The following is a 16,425-nucleotide window of genomic DNA, read 5'->3' on the forward strand; positions in this document are numbered from 1 at the left end:
CGCATAGCTCCCACTTGCCTTTTCCTCGCTCTTTATTCTGTAGCCTGTAGAAGCCCCCTGCCTCCTGCCCCATGGCAGCTCTCCAGAAGGAGACTGCCTGCTTCATGACGTGTTAAAGTTTGTACGTCACCTAAACTCTTTGAAAAATCATTTTTTTTTTTAACAGCTCTTGAGGACAAGGAATGGGATTTGAAGCTGACTACTAATGGCTGAGTGGATAACTAGACCCACAGCTGCAGGCAAATCCTCGGTGTTCACTCTTCCTGTCATGGTTCCCGAGGGCTGTGGGTAAGTCACTCTTGGATTTGAAATCTGCTCTAATATGTGCAGCTCTCCGAGACAAACAAACTTTACCTAAAAAAATATATGATAATATGTATATGTTATAATGTACCGTATTTTTCGGACCATAAGACGCACTTTTTCCCCCCCAGAAGTGGGGGGGAAAAGTCCCTGCGTCTTATGGTCCAAATATAGCCTACACATATACTTTAAAAAAAAAGTTTTTTTACTTGCCCGGCTCTGTGTGGTCTCTGTGTGCTTGCCCGGCTCTAAAATGGTTCTAAATGCTGCTGTTTACTTTACAGAGTTGATTACATGTGTTTATGACTGTGATGTTGGGTTTTAATGCACATAAAATATTTTAGGACACTATTTGTTTCAGAATCTTTTTTTCTTCATTTCCCTTCTCTAAAAACTGGTGCGTCTTATGGTCCGGAGCGTCTTATGGTCCAAAAAATACGATATATACTTATGTTGAGCCCTTTTTCCGGAAAGGTTCTGGGGTAGTTATATCAAGAGTGTAGCTATTAGGAGACTCACAAAGCCTGGAGGTAAGTCTGCAGCAGAAACTGCTGGGAATTTGGGAAATAAATGAAGTAAAAAATGTGAACTATTTTGACCATCAAAATCATAGTGGGACTCAACACCTCCCCCCCCAAATAAAAAGAATCTAACAACTTTTTATGACCACCAATCTGGCCAAGTAATTGTCACCTGCCTCTTGCGTTATTACAACAGCCTTCTGACAGTTTTTTTTCTTCTTCTTCTACTTCTGCTCTTATCCCTGCAGTCTATTCTTAACAGAGTGGCCAGACAAAAAAGTCCTTTGAAAACATATACAATCATGATTACACTCATGCTTCAACTCTGCTCTGAAACTTCCAGTGGCGTTTTCTCCTACTCTGAGTCAAAGTCAAAGAACTTGTAATGACCTACAGAGCCTATGCCATCTGCCCCTCCTTCCCGGTCTCCCACTGCTCCCCCTCGTGTTTGTTTCATTGCAACCCTGGTGGGCCCTTGGCTGCTGCTTCAACATCCTGGGCATGCATCCTCCGGCAAGCCTTCCTCCCTGAGCAGCCTCATCTTCCCTCATGGTCAGCCTCTCATGGAGGCCATCCCCGACTCACTTTTCATTCACTCCGTACATGTTCACCGAGCACTCACTCTGTGCCACACGCTACTCTAAAATCCTGGGGTGTGATAGTGGACTACACAGGCAAAAATTCCTGCCCTCATGAAGTAAGGAGAGGCAGATAATAAGGGATACATATAATAAAGACATAAATTTGACCTAAATCTTATGAAAAAAAGTAGAACACATAATAGAGGGTCAAAATGATGCATTTTAGTGATTGGAGCAGGCCTCATTGAGAGGAATATATATATATTTAATACTCACCTGAGGATATTTTCCCATTGATTTTTAGAAAGAGTGGAAGAAAAAGGGAAAGACAAACAGAAATATTGATGTGAGAGAAACACAGTGATTGGTTACCTCCTGCATGAGTTGGGCCTGGGAGGAGCCTGCCCTTAGCTGGAATCAAACCCGGAACCCTTTGGTCCACAGGCCAGTGCTCTATCCACCGAGCCACACCAGCTAGGGCTAAGAGGATGGTATTTAAGGAAAGACTTGAGGGAGAAGAAGGAGTTAGCTACTCAGGTGTTTATAAATCCCCTTCCCAGCCTCTCATACTTTCTGTCCCCTTTTTGCACAATTTCCTCTACATAGAGCCTTATTACCATCTAATGTACTGTACATTTTATTTATAACGAGATGATTTTATTAGCTTATTTTATCTCCCATAATGAAATAATGGAACAAGTAGCCGTAAAGGCTCTGAGAGAAGGCTTTCTCATTTGAATGCATGCAAAATGTTGCCTTAAAGAAAAAAAAAATCTCTTTAAGAGAGAATAGATTTTGGCAAAAACTAAGTACTGAAGAGACTCGACAGAACCTCCTGCTTTTGATATGGACTCCTGTTGAATTTTATATAGGAAGTCACTCAATAACAATACCCGATAGGAAGTAAGGGGGTAAGAATATTTGATGACATTAAACAAATAATTTCTCTTTCTCTCCTTTCTCGGCCTTTATCAGATAAAACATGAAGTCTGACTCCTTAAGTACCGAGAGGAGATATGTTTTTTGTGTGTTTGAAATTTTTTTTTCTATCACCACTTATTTCCTCTATGCCCTCATCTCCACCTCCAACAACCCTTTCCCGCCTTCAGTCACCACACTGTTGTCCATGTCCATGAGTTCTCTCTTTTTTTTCTTTTCTGCTTAATCCCTTCATCCCACCCATCACATATCCTTCCCCCACCAGAGCTGTCTGCTCTCTAGGAGTCTGTCTCTATTTGCTTGGTAGTTTAGTTTGTTCATTAAATTCCACCTACGGGTGAAATCATATTGTACCTAACTTTCTCTGACTGGCTTTTTCACTTAGTGTAAAGTTACATGAACATTCCAGGCCCATCCCTGCTGTTGCAAAGGGCAAATTTTTCTTCCTTTTTATGGCACAGTATTTTTCTGTTGTGTAAATGTACTGCCCTTTTTAAAAAATATATTTTTTTTATTGATTTTTTACAGAGCGGAAGAGAGAGGGATAGAGAGCTAGAAACATCGATGAGAGAGAAACATCGAACAGCTGCCTACCGCACACCCTCTACCGGAGATGTGCCTGCAACCAATGCACATGCCCTTGACCGAAATTGAACCTGGGACCTTTCAGTCCCCAGACCGATGCTCTATCCACTGAGCCAAACCGGTTTCGGCATGTACTGCCTTTTTTTATCCACTCATTTTCTTGAGAGCTTGTTTGGAGGTTCTAGCAGGGGAGCGCAGCTACTCGTATACCCTTGACCGAAGACCGGTCCTCTCCTCTTGGGGGAAAGTCGTCCTCTTCGACCGAGCGCGCAGCTTCGGGAGGGACGCACATGGATCAGTGAGGGAGGAGGGGGACACCCGCCTAGCCAGCCAGATCAGCCGAATCAACCCTGGCGATCAATGGGGTGACAGATGTCACAGCCAGATCGCCCTCACATCCATATCCACTCATTTTCTGATGGGCACTTGGGCTGCTTCTAAATCTTGACTCTTGTAAATAATGATGCAATGAACTTAAGACTGTATGTATTCTTTCTTTCTTTTTTTAAAAATTTATTTCAGAGAGAAAGGGAGAGGGAGAGAGAGATAGAAACATCCATGATGAGAGAGAATCCTTCATTGGCTGCCTTCTGCATGCCCCACACTGGGTATTGAGCCCTCAATCTGGCCACGTTCACTGATCAGGAATCAAACTCCTGGTTCATGGTCACAGCTCAGCCATGAGCCATGCTGCCAGACTACTCTTTCAAATGAGTATTTTGGGTTTCTTGGGATAAATTCCGAGAAGTGGAAACACCTGATCTGGAAAGCAGTATGGAGTTACCTCAAAAAATTAAAAAAGGTACTACGATTTTTAAAAAAAATATATTTTTATTGATTTTGTACAGAGAGGAAGGGAGAAAGATAGAGAGTTAGAAACATCCATGAGAGAGAGTCATCAATCAGCTGCCTCTTGCACACCCCCTACTGGGGATATGCCCACAACCATGGCACATGCCCCTGACCAGAATCAAACCCGGGACCCTTCAGTCTCCAAGCCAACGCTCTATCCATTGAGGCAAACCGGTCTCAGCGGGACTATGATCTTTTAAAGGCTTTGAAAGCCTGTGGTGAAGAAGGGCTTTAACACTCTTAGAACTGTCTTAATGACAGGGAATTGACAGTCCCTGGATAAGCCAGATGAGTCAGAGTGAATTAAATATAAGCCAAGGGTTGCTCAGCATCAGCACACCAATTTATAACTATGGATAGAGAAAAATTAATTTTTCTGTACAGGAGAAGTCCTAGTTATTCATATTTTGGTGAATGGTTTATTAAAACTAAAGCAAGCCGAAACTGGTTTGACTCAGTGGATAGAGCATCAGTCTGTGGACTGAAGGATCCCAGCTTTGATTCTAGACAGGGCATGTACATTGGTTGCGGGCACATCCCCGGTAGAGGGTGTGTGGGAGGCAGCTGGTCGATGTTTCTCTCTCATTGACATTTCTAGCTCTCTATCCCTCTCCCTTCCTCTCTGTGAAAAATCAACAATATATATATATATATATATATATATATATATATATATATATATATATATATAAAACTAAAGCATTCTGTGAAATTTATGATCAACCTTTTTATCATTCATTAGCTACAAAAAAAGACATTGTCAATAGTGAGCTCTGGGTTTGACATGTTTCTGTAGCTCCCAAGGCATAAATGCTATCAACCTATGAAATCTGGGGGGTATAGCCAAAACCGGTTTGGCTCAGTGGTAGAGCATCGATCTGCAGACTGAAAGGTCCCGAGTTCGATTCTGGTCAAGGGCATGTACATTGGTGGCGGACACATCCCTAGTAGAGGGTGTGCAGGAGGCACTGGTCGATGTTACTCTCTTAATGACGTTTCTAGCTCTCTATCTCTCTCCCTTACTCTCTGTAAAAAGATCAATAAAATATATTAAAAAAAAAACAAAAAAAAACTGGAGTTATTTTGAGGCTGATGGGTTTATGCTGCTTCACCCAGCTTCTCACCAACCATTAGATTTCTCTTGTGACGAATGACACAGCATGAGTTTCTAAAGACCAGCTTCATCATTTGGGGACCAGATATGAGGCCTGGGCCTCCTTAGCACAGTAACTAACAGGCTGAGCTAATGGGTCACAAGTAAGAGTAAACTTAAAAAAAAAAAAAAAGATTATTTATGGCACAGCAAATATGAAACCTTAAAGGCCAAGCACAACATTTGGTTTATTTGTAAAATTTAAAAGTAAAAGAAATAATAAAAAGAATATTGCATGATACTTCCAGCCATGAGTCTTATAATACTGAAACAGCTCTTAAAGGAATATTTTGTCATCCTTTTAAGTCCATAACCTCATTTTTAATAGATACAAAATTCTTTTACCAAGTGAACCAAATAGTCATCTTTCCATTTTTTAACTCTTAGTCAATTTTCTGTTATTCACCTGAGGAACACGCCAATAATTACAAGTGAAGTTAGGCATTTTCGCTTTTGCGGCATTTAAATCCATAAACTGAACAACATTGTCTTACCAGGTTGTTTACAGTTATCTAACATGCCATGATAAAGTGTAGTCACTGTTCACTTATTTCTCTTGATTGTATTCAAAACTGAAAAGTACGCTTTAAAATATACTCATAATCTATGCTTAGTGTATTTGGCATTTGTTTAAATTAACTAAAACATGCTAGATCAAAGCTGTGTGATCTAAAATGTTTATCACAATCCTGTATAATAAAAGGCTAATAGACTGAATGGCAAAATGACCTGTCTCTAGGACACACACTGGCCACCAGAGGGCAGATGCTGCTCTTGGTGATCAGTACACTGCCATAGCGGGAGCACCAGAAGCTGGGCTCATGGCTGACGAGTGCAACAGTGATGACAGGAGCCTCTCCTGCCTCCACAGCAGCGCTAAGGATGTCTGACTGACGGCTTAGGCCCGCTCCCTGTGGCAGACATAGCCATCAGTCGAATATCCCCTCCCCCCCCCCCTTCCCCCACACACACACAGGGCTTCCAGAATGCCAGAGGGCACAGGCTGGGCTGAGGGACCCCCAAGTGCATGAATTTCATGCACTGGGCCTCTAGTATTGAAATAATTAACAATTCTTGAGGAAAGCCAGGCATTGTGGTTAGCTCTTTTATATGCATCATCCTGTTTACTATTGCAACCCTATAAAGTAGCTTGTATTATTGTCCTAATTTGTATAGATGAGAAAATTGCTGTAGAGAGAGATTAAGTAACTTGATTAAGGTTGTGTATCTAATAAGTGGCAGAGCCAGCCAGGAATTGAACCAATTTTGAAACCATCTTCTTAACCTCTGTAAAAACTTAAATGTTCAACAACAGAAGAATGCTCATATGCATTATAAATTCAATACAATATAATATTATGCAACCACAGGAAATTATGTACCCGAATAATTTGTATTAACTTTGGAAAATATGTCTTTATAGTAAGTGAAAAACTAAGATACACACTAATATGATATGATATACATATAATGATCTCAGCTATATAGGAAAAAATGTGTGAATATCCATAGGGGAAAAAAGGAAAGAAATACAAATAAGTATTAATAACATATATCTCTATATGTGGTAAGCCTATGAATGATTTTTGCTTTTTTATTACACATTTCTATAGTGAACATGTATTTCTTTTATAATCAGGAAAAGGGTATAATAAAATCTTTAATACTCTCAACATGGGAGAAGCAATATAAAACCTTGGTTTTTATGATTAAAGGAATAAGTCCATTAAAAGGTGCAAAGCCTTCAATTTGAGATCTGTTTCTGATGTGTCTGACTATCAGATGTTCAGACACAATGTAATATTCTCCTGCTTGCTGTATTCTCATCTTCTTTCTGCCTTATGCTGGAGATAAAGCAGAAAGTGTGTGCTTCTCATTGGGAAGTTGGCATTTGAATGAGATGGCTGCTTTTCTCAGCTTAGAAAAGATAAAAGGAGTTATCAAGTAATGTTTTCTTTCATCTAAGGATGTTGGTCCCAATCCAACAATTGGAATTGATTGAACTCTGGTGCTTGCAAATTTAAAACCTGCACAGGGGATCTGCTCCCTCTGAATTTTACAAATCAATGGATAAACTCAAAACAAAAGCCCATTACAGAGCACCTCAATGTTTATCTGTTTGGCAAGGCACACCCTTGTAAACAAACATTTTCAACTGTGAGCTTCAGTAATAGCACTCTGAGATCTGTATTAAATGTTAAAAACTTGCATAGAACCATAAAGACAGCACAAACCCAAAGGAAAGAAGTGCTTAAAAAAAAAAAAAGACATCTTCTGACCCATATTCTCAATTAAATTGTTTCATACATCTAGATGAGTCATTTCTCTTGATTTTTAATAGCATCTTTATTATTGCTTATGGAATGTAGCATCACATGAAACAGGTATGTTGTTGGTATTTAATTAAATAGTGTTGCTTCATGGAAGCCTAGAAACCATTGAGCCAGGCAGAAGAAATGATATTAAATATAAGAAGGCAACATTAGCTGCCATGCCATTTTCGGCATAGTAAGCATGGCGATTGCTTCAAAAGGTGGGGAGCCGGCATTTCTGCAGCCGTTGCTGCTTCTCTCCCATCATTCACTGGCCTGAGGATGCCCCAGATGACAGAAAGCTATGATTATGTGAAAATTATATTCATTTTTTAAAATATTTTTTTATTGATTTCAGAGAGAGGAAGGGAGAGGGAGAGAGAGCTAGAAACATCAATGAGAGAAAATTTGTATTCTTTTTTTTATATATATATTTTATTGATTTTGTACAGAGAGGAAGGGAGAGAGATAGAGAGTTAGAGACATGGATGAGAGAGAGTCATCGATCAGCTGCCTCTTGCACACCCCCTACTGGGGATATGCCCGCAACCAAGGTACATGCCCTTGACCGGAATCGAACCCCGGGTCCTTTCAGTCCCCAAGTCGACGCTCTATCCATTGAGCCAAACCGGTTTCGGCTGTATTCATTTTTTTGAGTATTTATTTACTTTAGTGTTATTGAACTCAATCTAGAAATGTCTTCAGTTAGCTATTTTGGTTCACTGTTTTTCAATTAGAATATGCTGCACTTCTTCACCTGTGACAGAGAAAAACTTTTGACTATGTCACTGCTTATGCCTCCTGAAATCTATATTTTGCTCTGTCAGAACTTTGCTATTGGCATTCATCAAGGGATATGTTCTAGAACAGCAGGGATTCCCTGACTCTTTTAGAGGGGTTAAAGGGAAAAACTATTTTCATCATAATATTAAGCTATTATTTGCTTATTTAACTAACTTTTTAATTAGTTAGTTAATTTCTTTGAGAGAGAGAAGCATTGATTTGGTGTTCCACTTAGTTGTGCATTCACTGGCTGATTCCTGTGGGTGCCTGACTGGGAATCACACCCAAAGCCTTGGCACAGTGGGCTGACTCTCTAACAGCTCCCTGGCCAGTTATTTTCTTTTATGAATCTCATTCTTTCAAGAGCAAAGTTTCCAGTGCCTCCATGGAGTGTGATGATATTGTTCTGACAGCTAAGGGAGCGTGTGCTTATACTATATTCCCATGTATTTTTTGTAACCCCCATCTTAATTTTGAATATGACAAATACCAATAGGTACCTCCTCCATAAACTACAGTTGTTCCCGGTTTTCAATATTTATTAGGAGTATAAAGAGGTTCTGAGACCGAAAACTTTGAAAATGGACACGATGGAAGAATAATGTGGTTATTTGTGTTTACAATAAAATGTTGAGACAGCTTGGCCATGAGAACCCTAGGAGACTTTCTTTTTATTACTTGGTGTCTAATATACGGTAGTAGTGGGGTTATGAGCTGGCAAGGAAACAGATTTACCTCTCCAGACTCAGGAGAAAAACAAGCTTGCTAACACTAACACCTTGATTTCAGAACTTCTGACCTCCAGAACAACACATTTGAGCCCAGGCTTGTGGTAATTTGTTATAGCCACAGTAGGAAACCAATCCAGACTTGTTGCAGAGGAAACACAAACAATGTGTTGATTATCTGCTCTATGCCAGTCCTGGAAAGCAAGATTAGGAAAACTGGGATTCAAATTCAGGTGTGCCTGCTTTCAGAGACCAAATGCTTCTCCCTACCACTTTCATCCACCCCAAATAAAAGGTTACTACACCCTAAAAACTTACACATTTACCAAAGGGCAACTCTCAAGTCGATCTCTAGGAGCCACGTTAGGGCACAGGATCAATGAGGCATCAGGACCTTGACCACATTATTGACCTATGGCAACGTGGATCATGCCTCCGATTTAACTGCAGCATGTCATTTACCTCTGAAATGCATGAATGGCTGAATGTCAAGCTTTGTCTCACGAGAAGGAAATTCTACAGTGAATCTCACTCAACATGACTAAGATTACTTGCTTTTTAAAAATCTCAATTTGATGGGGAAATATGCTGATTCTTCTGGTCTGAAGCTGAATAGTTGCCTATTGTGTTGATATTCACCACCTGATTGTAGGAATATTCTAAAGACAAGACTGATTTAAAAACAAATCACTTGGGACAGGCAGCATTTGCTTTGGGAGGTAGCTTAAATGTTAACAAAGTAAAAAACAAACAAACAAACAAAAAACAACAACCTCAAAATATCCAAATATTCAGGGTAATATAAAGGCTTCAGAAATATCATTGATTTGGGGAAGCCACATTGCTGGGTCCTCACCTTACAGTGGTGGTAGCATACAGGATATCTCCTTTTTGCCCGAATTCTGCGTTCCCCTCACTCCATTCCAGACTGCTCCAGGAGTGTATGCCAGCCATTTCTGAGTTGAGATGAGGCCATACTCAAGATCACTAGCTCTCTGAATAGCCACCTCTCTCGTATTCCCCACAGGGGATACAGGCACTGAGGAGGAGGCCACACCCATGAATACTGGAGATTAGTATGTGGGTTTGGTTCCATTGTGCTGGACCACACAGGACTGAAAACATTCCTAGGAGTCTTTTGTCAAAGTCCTAACTGCCAAAAGTTCCCCCAGATCTTCTTACTCTAGTGGCAAAAAGGAAGTAAACAAGCAAATAAATAAATAAGATAAACCCAAAGAAAAAAGATTTTTCTCCCTAAGACCTAAACTGAAGTGGTCTAATGCTCTGCCTTAAATCAGGCCTTCTCTTCCCAAGACAGGAAGTGGAGTTTGGGTGGGAGGTGAGAAGAGGTTGAAGGAGTTAATTAGAAGGTGGGAAGCAGGGCCTAGCTCTCTCCATTTTAACGCGATAAGTCAGAAAGGACAGGACCTCCAAGAAAACAAACCTAGCTGGAGAACATTGCCAAAGAACCATAAGGTCTTGTGTCTGTTGCTTACCTTACCCATGGAGGTTCTCCTCCATCCTACCGGTGAACATTGATTTTCTCTTGTTCACCCTACTGGCCCCACAAAGTTCCTCTTGAATTAACATTGCTTTTCCTAAAGAATGCAAGGCAGGGAGCCTAGATCTGACCCCAGAGGCCACCGGCGGATATTTGTCCAGCAGGTGGTTCATGCCATGGCCATGGTTGACCTCCCCAGGCATGTCTAGGGCCTGTCCACTCTATCCATGGAGAGGGGCACCAGTGTTGATGCTCTTCTCTACCAGCCTTCCATGTCGCCTGTGCCGCCTCATTTCTCCAGCGTTCCAGTTAAATCAAGGGAGGCATGAGGTTCGCTGGTTTGCATGGTGATAAGATGTGTCTGAGAGCTGGGATGCAATGCGGCAGAGCGGCTGCGGGCATGAATCAATTAACCGGCTATTAGGTTCAGACTCTCAGGCGATGGCACGCTCGGCTTCATGCTGACTTTGTCATATATGAAATCTCCAAACAGAATCATACCTGATCTGAACTCTCATTGTAGTTTATGGTAGAATGAATATGGATCGATAATAAGTTTTGTTCCAATGTAACACTAGTTTCAGAAGAATTTCCCCTTTTCTCTCTTTCTCTATCAAGAAATAAAATTATAGTCATAAAAATAAAGGCTTTCTTCTTAAGGGCTCTGTGAAAAGAATAATGGTTTCCTTTAAAATATTAACATTTAGTTTATATTTTAAAATATACTCAGGTGATTTTATACGATGTAGAATTAAATGTTTCTCAGAATTTGAGCTTACATTGGCATGTTTGTTTGTTTTTTAAATATATTTTTCTTGGTTTCAGAGAGGAAGGGAGAGGGAGAGAGAGGTAGAAACATCAATGATGAGAGAGAATCATTGATCGGCTGCCTCCTGCACACCTCCTAATGGGGATTGAGTCTGAAGCCTGGGCATGTGCCCTTGACCAGAATCAAACCTGGGACCCTTCAGTCCACTGGACGATGCTCAATCCCCTGAGCCAAATCAGCTAGGGCCATTGGCATGTTTGTTTTTTTTAATTAACCTTTTGTACATGACAGTGAAATTAGATTATTTATTACTAAGATATAATAATTTTACTTCTTTAAATTTAACTTTTTAAAATTGGGAAGTACATCAAATATATAGGAAAGAATAGGAAAATAAAATTATAGAAATCCATTATCTAAATATATACTAACCTAGCTTTATTAAAATAATATTATGCATGTATACACTTGAATACTTTCTGGAGAAATGTCATCCTACAGATATAACTATGATCATCTTTTTTTCTCCTCATCGAATGATCTCCCTTGCTCTGAGAAGTAACCACTACCATGAAATAAATGTTCACCATTCCCATAGTTTGTATGTTTTTACTGTATATACATAATAACTGTATAGTCTCATTTTTCATTTTGTCATACTGTATATATCTTTCTCCAACCTGAAACTTAAGCTCAACATGTAAGCTAGTAATGGTTGTCTTGAGGAACTTGGAACATGTATAGATAAACCCTAAGCCTTTGTATTGGGATGCAAATTTCAGGTGCTGCATGAACTCCTGAATTATACCTGCTCATGTATTTTTTTTTCTTTGAGAAGTGGGTCCACATAGCTTTTACAACATTCTCAATTCCATCTTTGACCTGAAAAGTCTTATTTCTTAAAAAAAAATTGAAATTCCATTAATGTACAAAACTTTTTTGTTAATAGTATGATTAATTTTCTTTTTTCCCCCTACATGTTCTTTTTTTAAAATATTTTTAAATTGATTTTACACAGAGAGGAATTGAGAGGGATAGAGAGTTAGAAACGTCGATAAGAGAGAAACATCGACCAGCAGCCTCCTGCACCCCCCCCCCCCCCCCCCCCCCATTGGGGATGTGCCTACAACCAAGGTACATGCCCTTGACCGGAATCAACCCGGGACCTTTCAGTCTGCAGGCCGACGCTCTATCCACTGAACCAAACCGGTTTCGGCTTCCCCTACATGTTCTTTTATCCCGAGTGCAGCATTTAAAAAAATTGACGATTCTATTGTAAGGCTTATTTTTTTTTTCTTCTTCTTATCTTTTGGGAATGTCATCAGTGATGTGTTTTGAAGGCAGGAGTGACTTAATAAAACGCATATACCACTCTGACCACTAGAGGGCACTAACACAACTAAAAACAGAGACGTGTCTTGGAGTAAACGAATACAAATGCCGGAGTTGCTTCCAAGACCTTCACATATTTAGCTCTGTTTACAGATTCCAATCGAGCTTCTAATATGTCCTAACACTTTCATGTTCGAATTATTTCAGTGTTATCAGTCTCCTAAAAAAACTCGAAGCAGGCCTTAAGAAGAGGCTTAAAAAAATGAAGTAGACAATAGGGGGGTGGGGGCAGGAGTGGGTGGGGATGGGGGATTGGAATAGGAGGTTGAGGACAAATACCCTGTTTCCCCGAAAATAAGACAGTGTCTTATATTATTTTTTGCTCCCAAAGATGCGCTAGGTCTTATTTTCAGGGGATGTCTTATTTTTCCATGAAGAAGAATACGGTACACATTTATTGTTAAATGAAAATAAAGGAAATTTATTACCTGTATACGGTACGGTAGTACGGTAGTAGTTGTCAACACAAACCAGACAAACTGTGAATCCTACAGTATCAAGAATTTACTCATTTATTCAATGACAATCATGTCATCATCTTCTGGAACATCATAACAATCCAATTCCTGAATTTCCTGGTGAATTTCTTGTGACTCCATTTCTTTCAGAATCAGTGGACCAAATCTCTCATGTTTAGCCTAGGGGGGCCTTATTTTCGGGGGGGGGATGCCTTATATTTCACTCAGAAGGAAACCTGTAAGTATGTCTTATTTTTGGGGAAACACGGTATGTGATACCTTAATCAATAAAGAAATTTAAGAAAATAAATGAAGTACACTACAGCTAGATTCTGGCTATTTATCTAGTCATTGCTGAACTTTTAAGACACCAATTGCTGGTCTACTAATTGATATTTTTATTAATAAAAAATAAATAACATGATTTAGAAGTTTACATACAGGAAAATTGCCTCTTCACTAAGATTTCACTAAAACTGCTTTGCCATAATTTATGCAATCCTTGTATACATTCACTCTTTGGGAATACTATATTCCAAGGTTTTCTGATTTCTAGTCAGCTAGGAGCCTGTTTTACTTATTTTCCATCCTTTTCTTTACTTGTTTATAATAAATTTCTTTTTTGAGATTTAAGTAATCTATAGCATGGAGTCTTCAAAAAATGTCATTTAACTAATTTTCTTTATTTTACTCTACATTTTCTTCCTAAATCTTTAATTTTGTTTTAATTATTTTGATGTGTATCATAGTTATCTACCGAGGAGGTAGCTATTTATTAATTCTTTTAAATCTATTGAACAAAACAAAGATCTCTCTCTAAATGGAACTTACATTCTGTGTGTGTGTGTGTGTGTGTGTGTGTGTGTGTGAGCAGGGACTGGCGCACGTAAGAAATAATGAACACAAGTAAATGGTATAATTTTGTAAATAAGTACTATAGAAAAATGACAAACAGAAGATAAAAAAAAAAGCAGGAGTCAGGAGTGGGGGCTGCAATTTAAGTAGGTGGGTTTTCCTGAGAAGGAGGGGAGAGAGCTGGTCCCATAAATATCTAACAAGAGGCAGGCAGAAGAGCTAAAACACTGATTCCCTTGGGCGTACCACTGAGGATCCTGGTGTCACCATCGGCCGCCACTCTCCCTGGTGTTAGGCGCACTGTGAGACTCAGCTGTCCTCAAAGTCTCACTTCCTCCGGTGTCTCTGATGCCAAGATCAGTATCTTGACCTGGAGCGGAGGAAGGCAAAAGTGGGTGAGTTCCCCCTCTGTAGCCACATGGTGTCCAATGAATCTGAGCAGCTCTGCTCCAAAGCTCTTGGAGGCTGCTCTGTGCCAACCAGCCCGTGGTGAGAAACTGTGGCTAAGCTGGCTTCACATCCAGTGCCTTCCACCCCTTCCATGCCATCTGCAGTAACAAGATGTTGGCCTGTCCGGGGCTGACAAGCTCCAGACAGGCATGCGGAGTGCCTTTGGAGAGCCCTGGGGCACAGTGGCCAGGGTCCACCTTGGCCAAGTCATCGTGTCCATCCGCACCAAGCTGCAGACCAAGGAGCGTGTGATGAAGGCCCTACACAGAGCCAAGGTCAAGTTCCCCGGCCACCAGAAGACCCACCTCTGCTGGGCTTTGCTAAGTTTAATGCCGATGAGCTAGAAGACATGGAAGTTGAAAAGCAGCTCATCCACCCAGCCGTTGTGGATCAGTGGTTGAGCATCAGCCCATGAAATCAGGAGGTCTTCGGTTTGATTCCTTCCTGGTCAGTGCACATGCCTGGGTTGTGGGCTTGATCCCCAGTGGGGAGTGTGCAGGAAGCAGCCGATCGATGATTTTCATCATGGATGCTTCTTTCTTTCACTCTCCCTTCCTCTCTGAAATTAATTGGAAAGAGAGACAGAGAGAGAGAGAGAGAGAGAGAGAGAGAGAGAGAGAGAGAGAGAAAGGGACGGAGTGGTGAGGTGGCCAAGCAATCAAGCAAGCCTAGTATCCTAATGGAAAAAGAAGGGGGGTAGGTAGTGGGTAGAAGAGGCGGTGGCTAACCCGTGCAATTATCATGCATTTTTCCACAGAGAATTATCAAGTGCACATGGAAATTTTCCTCTGAAGGAAAAAAGAGGTAGGGAAAATTTATCCCATTCAGTTACACATTTACTTTATTATTTTTTTAATCTTCGTATCAATTAAATTTTACTACCTAAAATTAAATGTAATAAAAAAAAAACAACTTGTTGAAATAATTTAAACAATCAGGTCTTCTGAAATAATAACTCTGCATTTCATAGAATTTTATACCTTCTTCTTATGCACATTATTTGATTATCTCAATTATAATAATCTCAGGTAATCTATTTTATTATCCTATATAATATGTGCAAAAGCTGAGGATTAGAAAAATCACTGTAGCTGCTTTCTGACATAGCCAGTATTACAACTTTCTCTCATATACTTTAAAAATGTACATCTATCACCAAAACTGGTTTGGCTCAGTGGATAGAGCATTGACCTGTGGACTGAAAGGTCCCAGGTTTGATTCTGGTCAAGGGCATGTACCTTGGTTGTGGGCACATCCCCAGTAGGGGGTGTGCAGGAGGCAGCTGATTGATGATTCTCATCGATGTTTCTAACTCTCTATCCCTCTCTCTTCCTCTCTGTAAAAAATCAATAAAATATTAAAAAAATAAAAATAAATAAAAATAAAAATGTACATTTATGACTAAAATTTAATATCTAAGAGAATATCAATCTTATCTGCCTTTATCTCACAAGGGTACTTTATAAAGACATATATTAAAGCACATTTATTCCTAATATTATGGAATAACTTTTGGAAAATTTTTACCTGGAAAATATGCATCACTCTAACATTTACAGTAAAATTCAGAGCAAGGCTCTGAGATACATAGAGAAAACTTCTTCATGGGGCAAATTTGCAAAACTTATCAAATCTTAAAACTTAAGGATGTCTAGTTTTGATCCAACAATTCTACAATTATAAAATTACTCTAAGGACCCAGCTGGTGTGGCTTAGTGGTTGAGTATCTACCTATGAGCCAGGAGGTCATGGGCAGATACCTGGGTTGTAAAAGGGAGGCATGTAGTGGGCAGCCGATTGATGTTTTTCTCTCATTGATGTTTCTATCTCTCTCTCCCTCTACCTTCCTCTCTGAAGTCAATAAAAATAAAATAATTCTAAGAAAATAATTAGAGGTAAGAGGAGAGGGTTAGATTGAAGGATATTTATTACCTAAAATATAATAGGAAATAAACTAAACAAATTTTGTTATGTCATGACAATGGATGCTTACACAACTGTCAAAAATAATGCAATATATCATTTCAAGGACAAGGAAGGGCATCCGCTATACAACGGAAGTGGGAGAAGGAAGTGGGAGAATATGTAAGATCTCACTGTCTTTTGATTTCAGATTGTTACTCTATATTGAGAAAAGACTGGAGGTCAGCAATATTTTTCTGGAAAGGGCCAGAGAGTTAATATTTTAGGTTTTGGGGGCCGTTTGGTTTCTGTTGTGACTACGCAGCTCAGTTGCTAGAATG

The 16,425-nt window shown here is 39.9% G+C and overlaps 1 pseudogene; it reads left to right on the forward strand.

Annotated features, from left to right (window-relative positions):
• The first annotated feature begins 205 nt into the window (after window positions 1-205).
• On the forward strand, window positions 206-14,597 carry LOC118709192 (annotated as a pseudogene).
• Window positions 14,598-16,425: the final 1,828 nt, after the last annotated feature.

The sequence above is a fragment of the Pipistrellus kuhlii genome, unplaced genomic scaffold (assembly GCF_014108245.1).
Source record: "Pipistrellus kuhlii isolate mPipKuh1 unplaced genomic scaffold, mPipKuh1.p scaffold_m20_p_7, whole genome shotgun sequence".
In the NCBI taxonomy this organism is placed as follows: Eukaryota; Metazoa; Chordata; class Mammalia; order Chiroptera; family Vespertilionidae; genus Pipistrellus; species Pipistrellus kuhlii.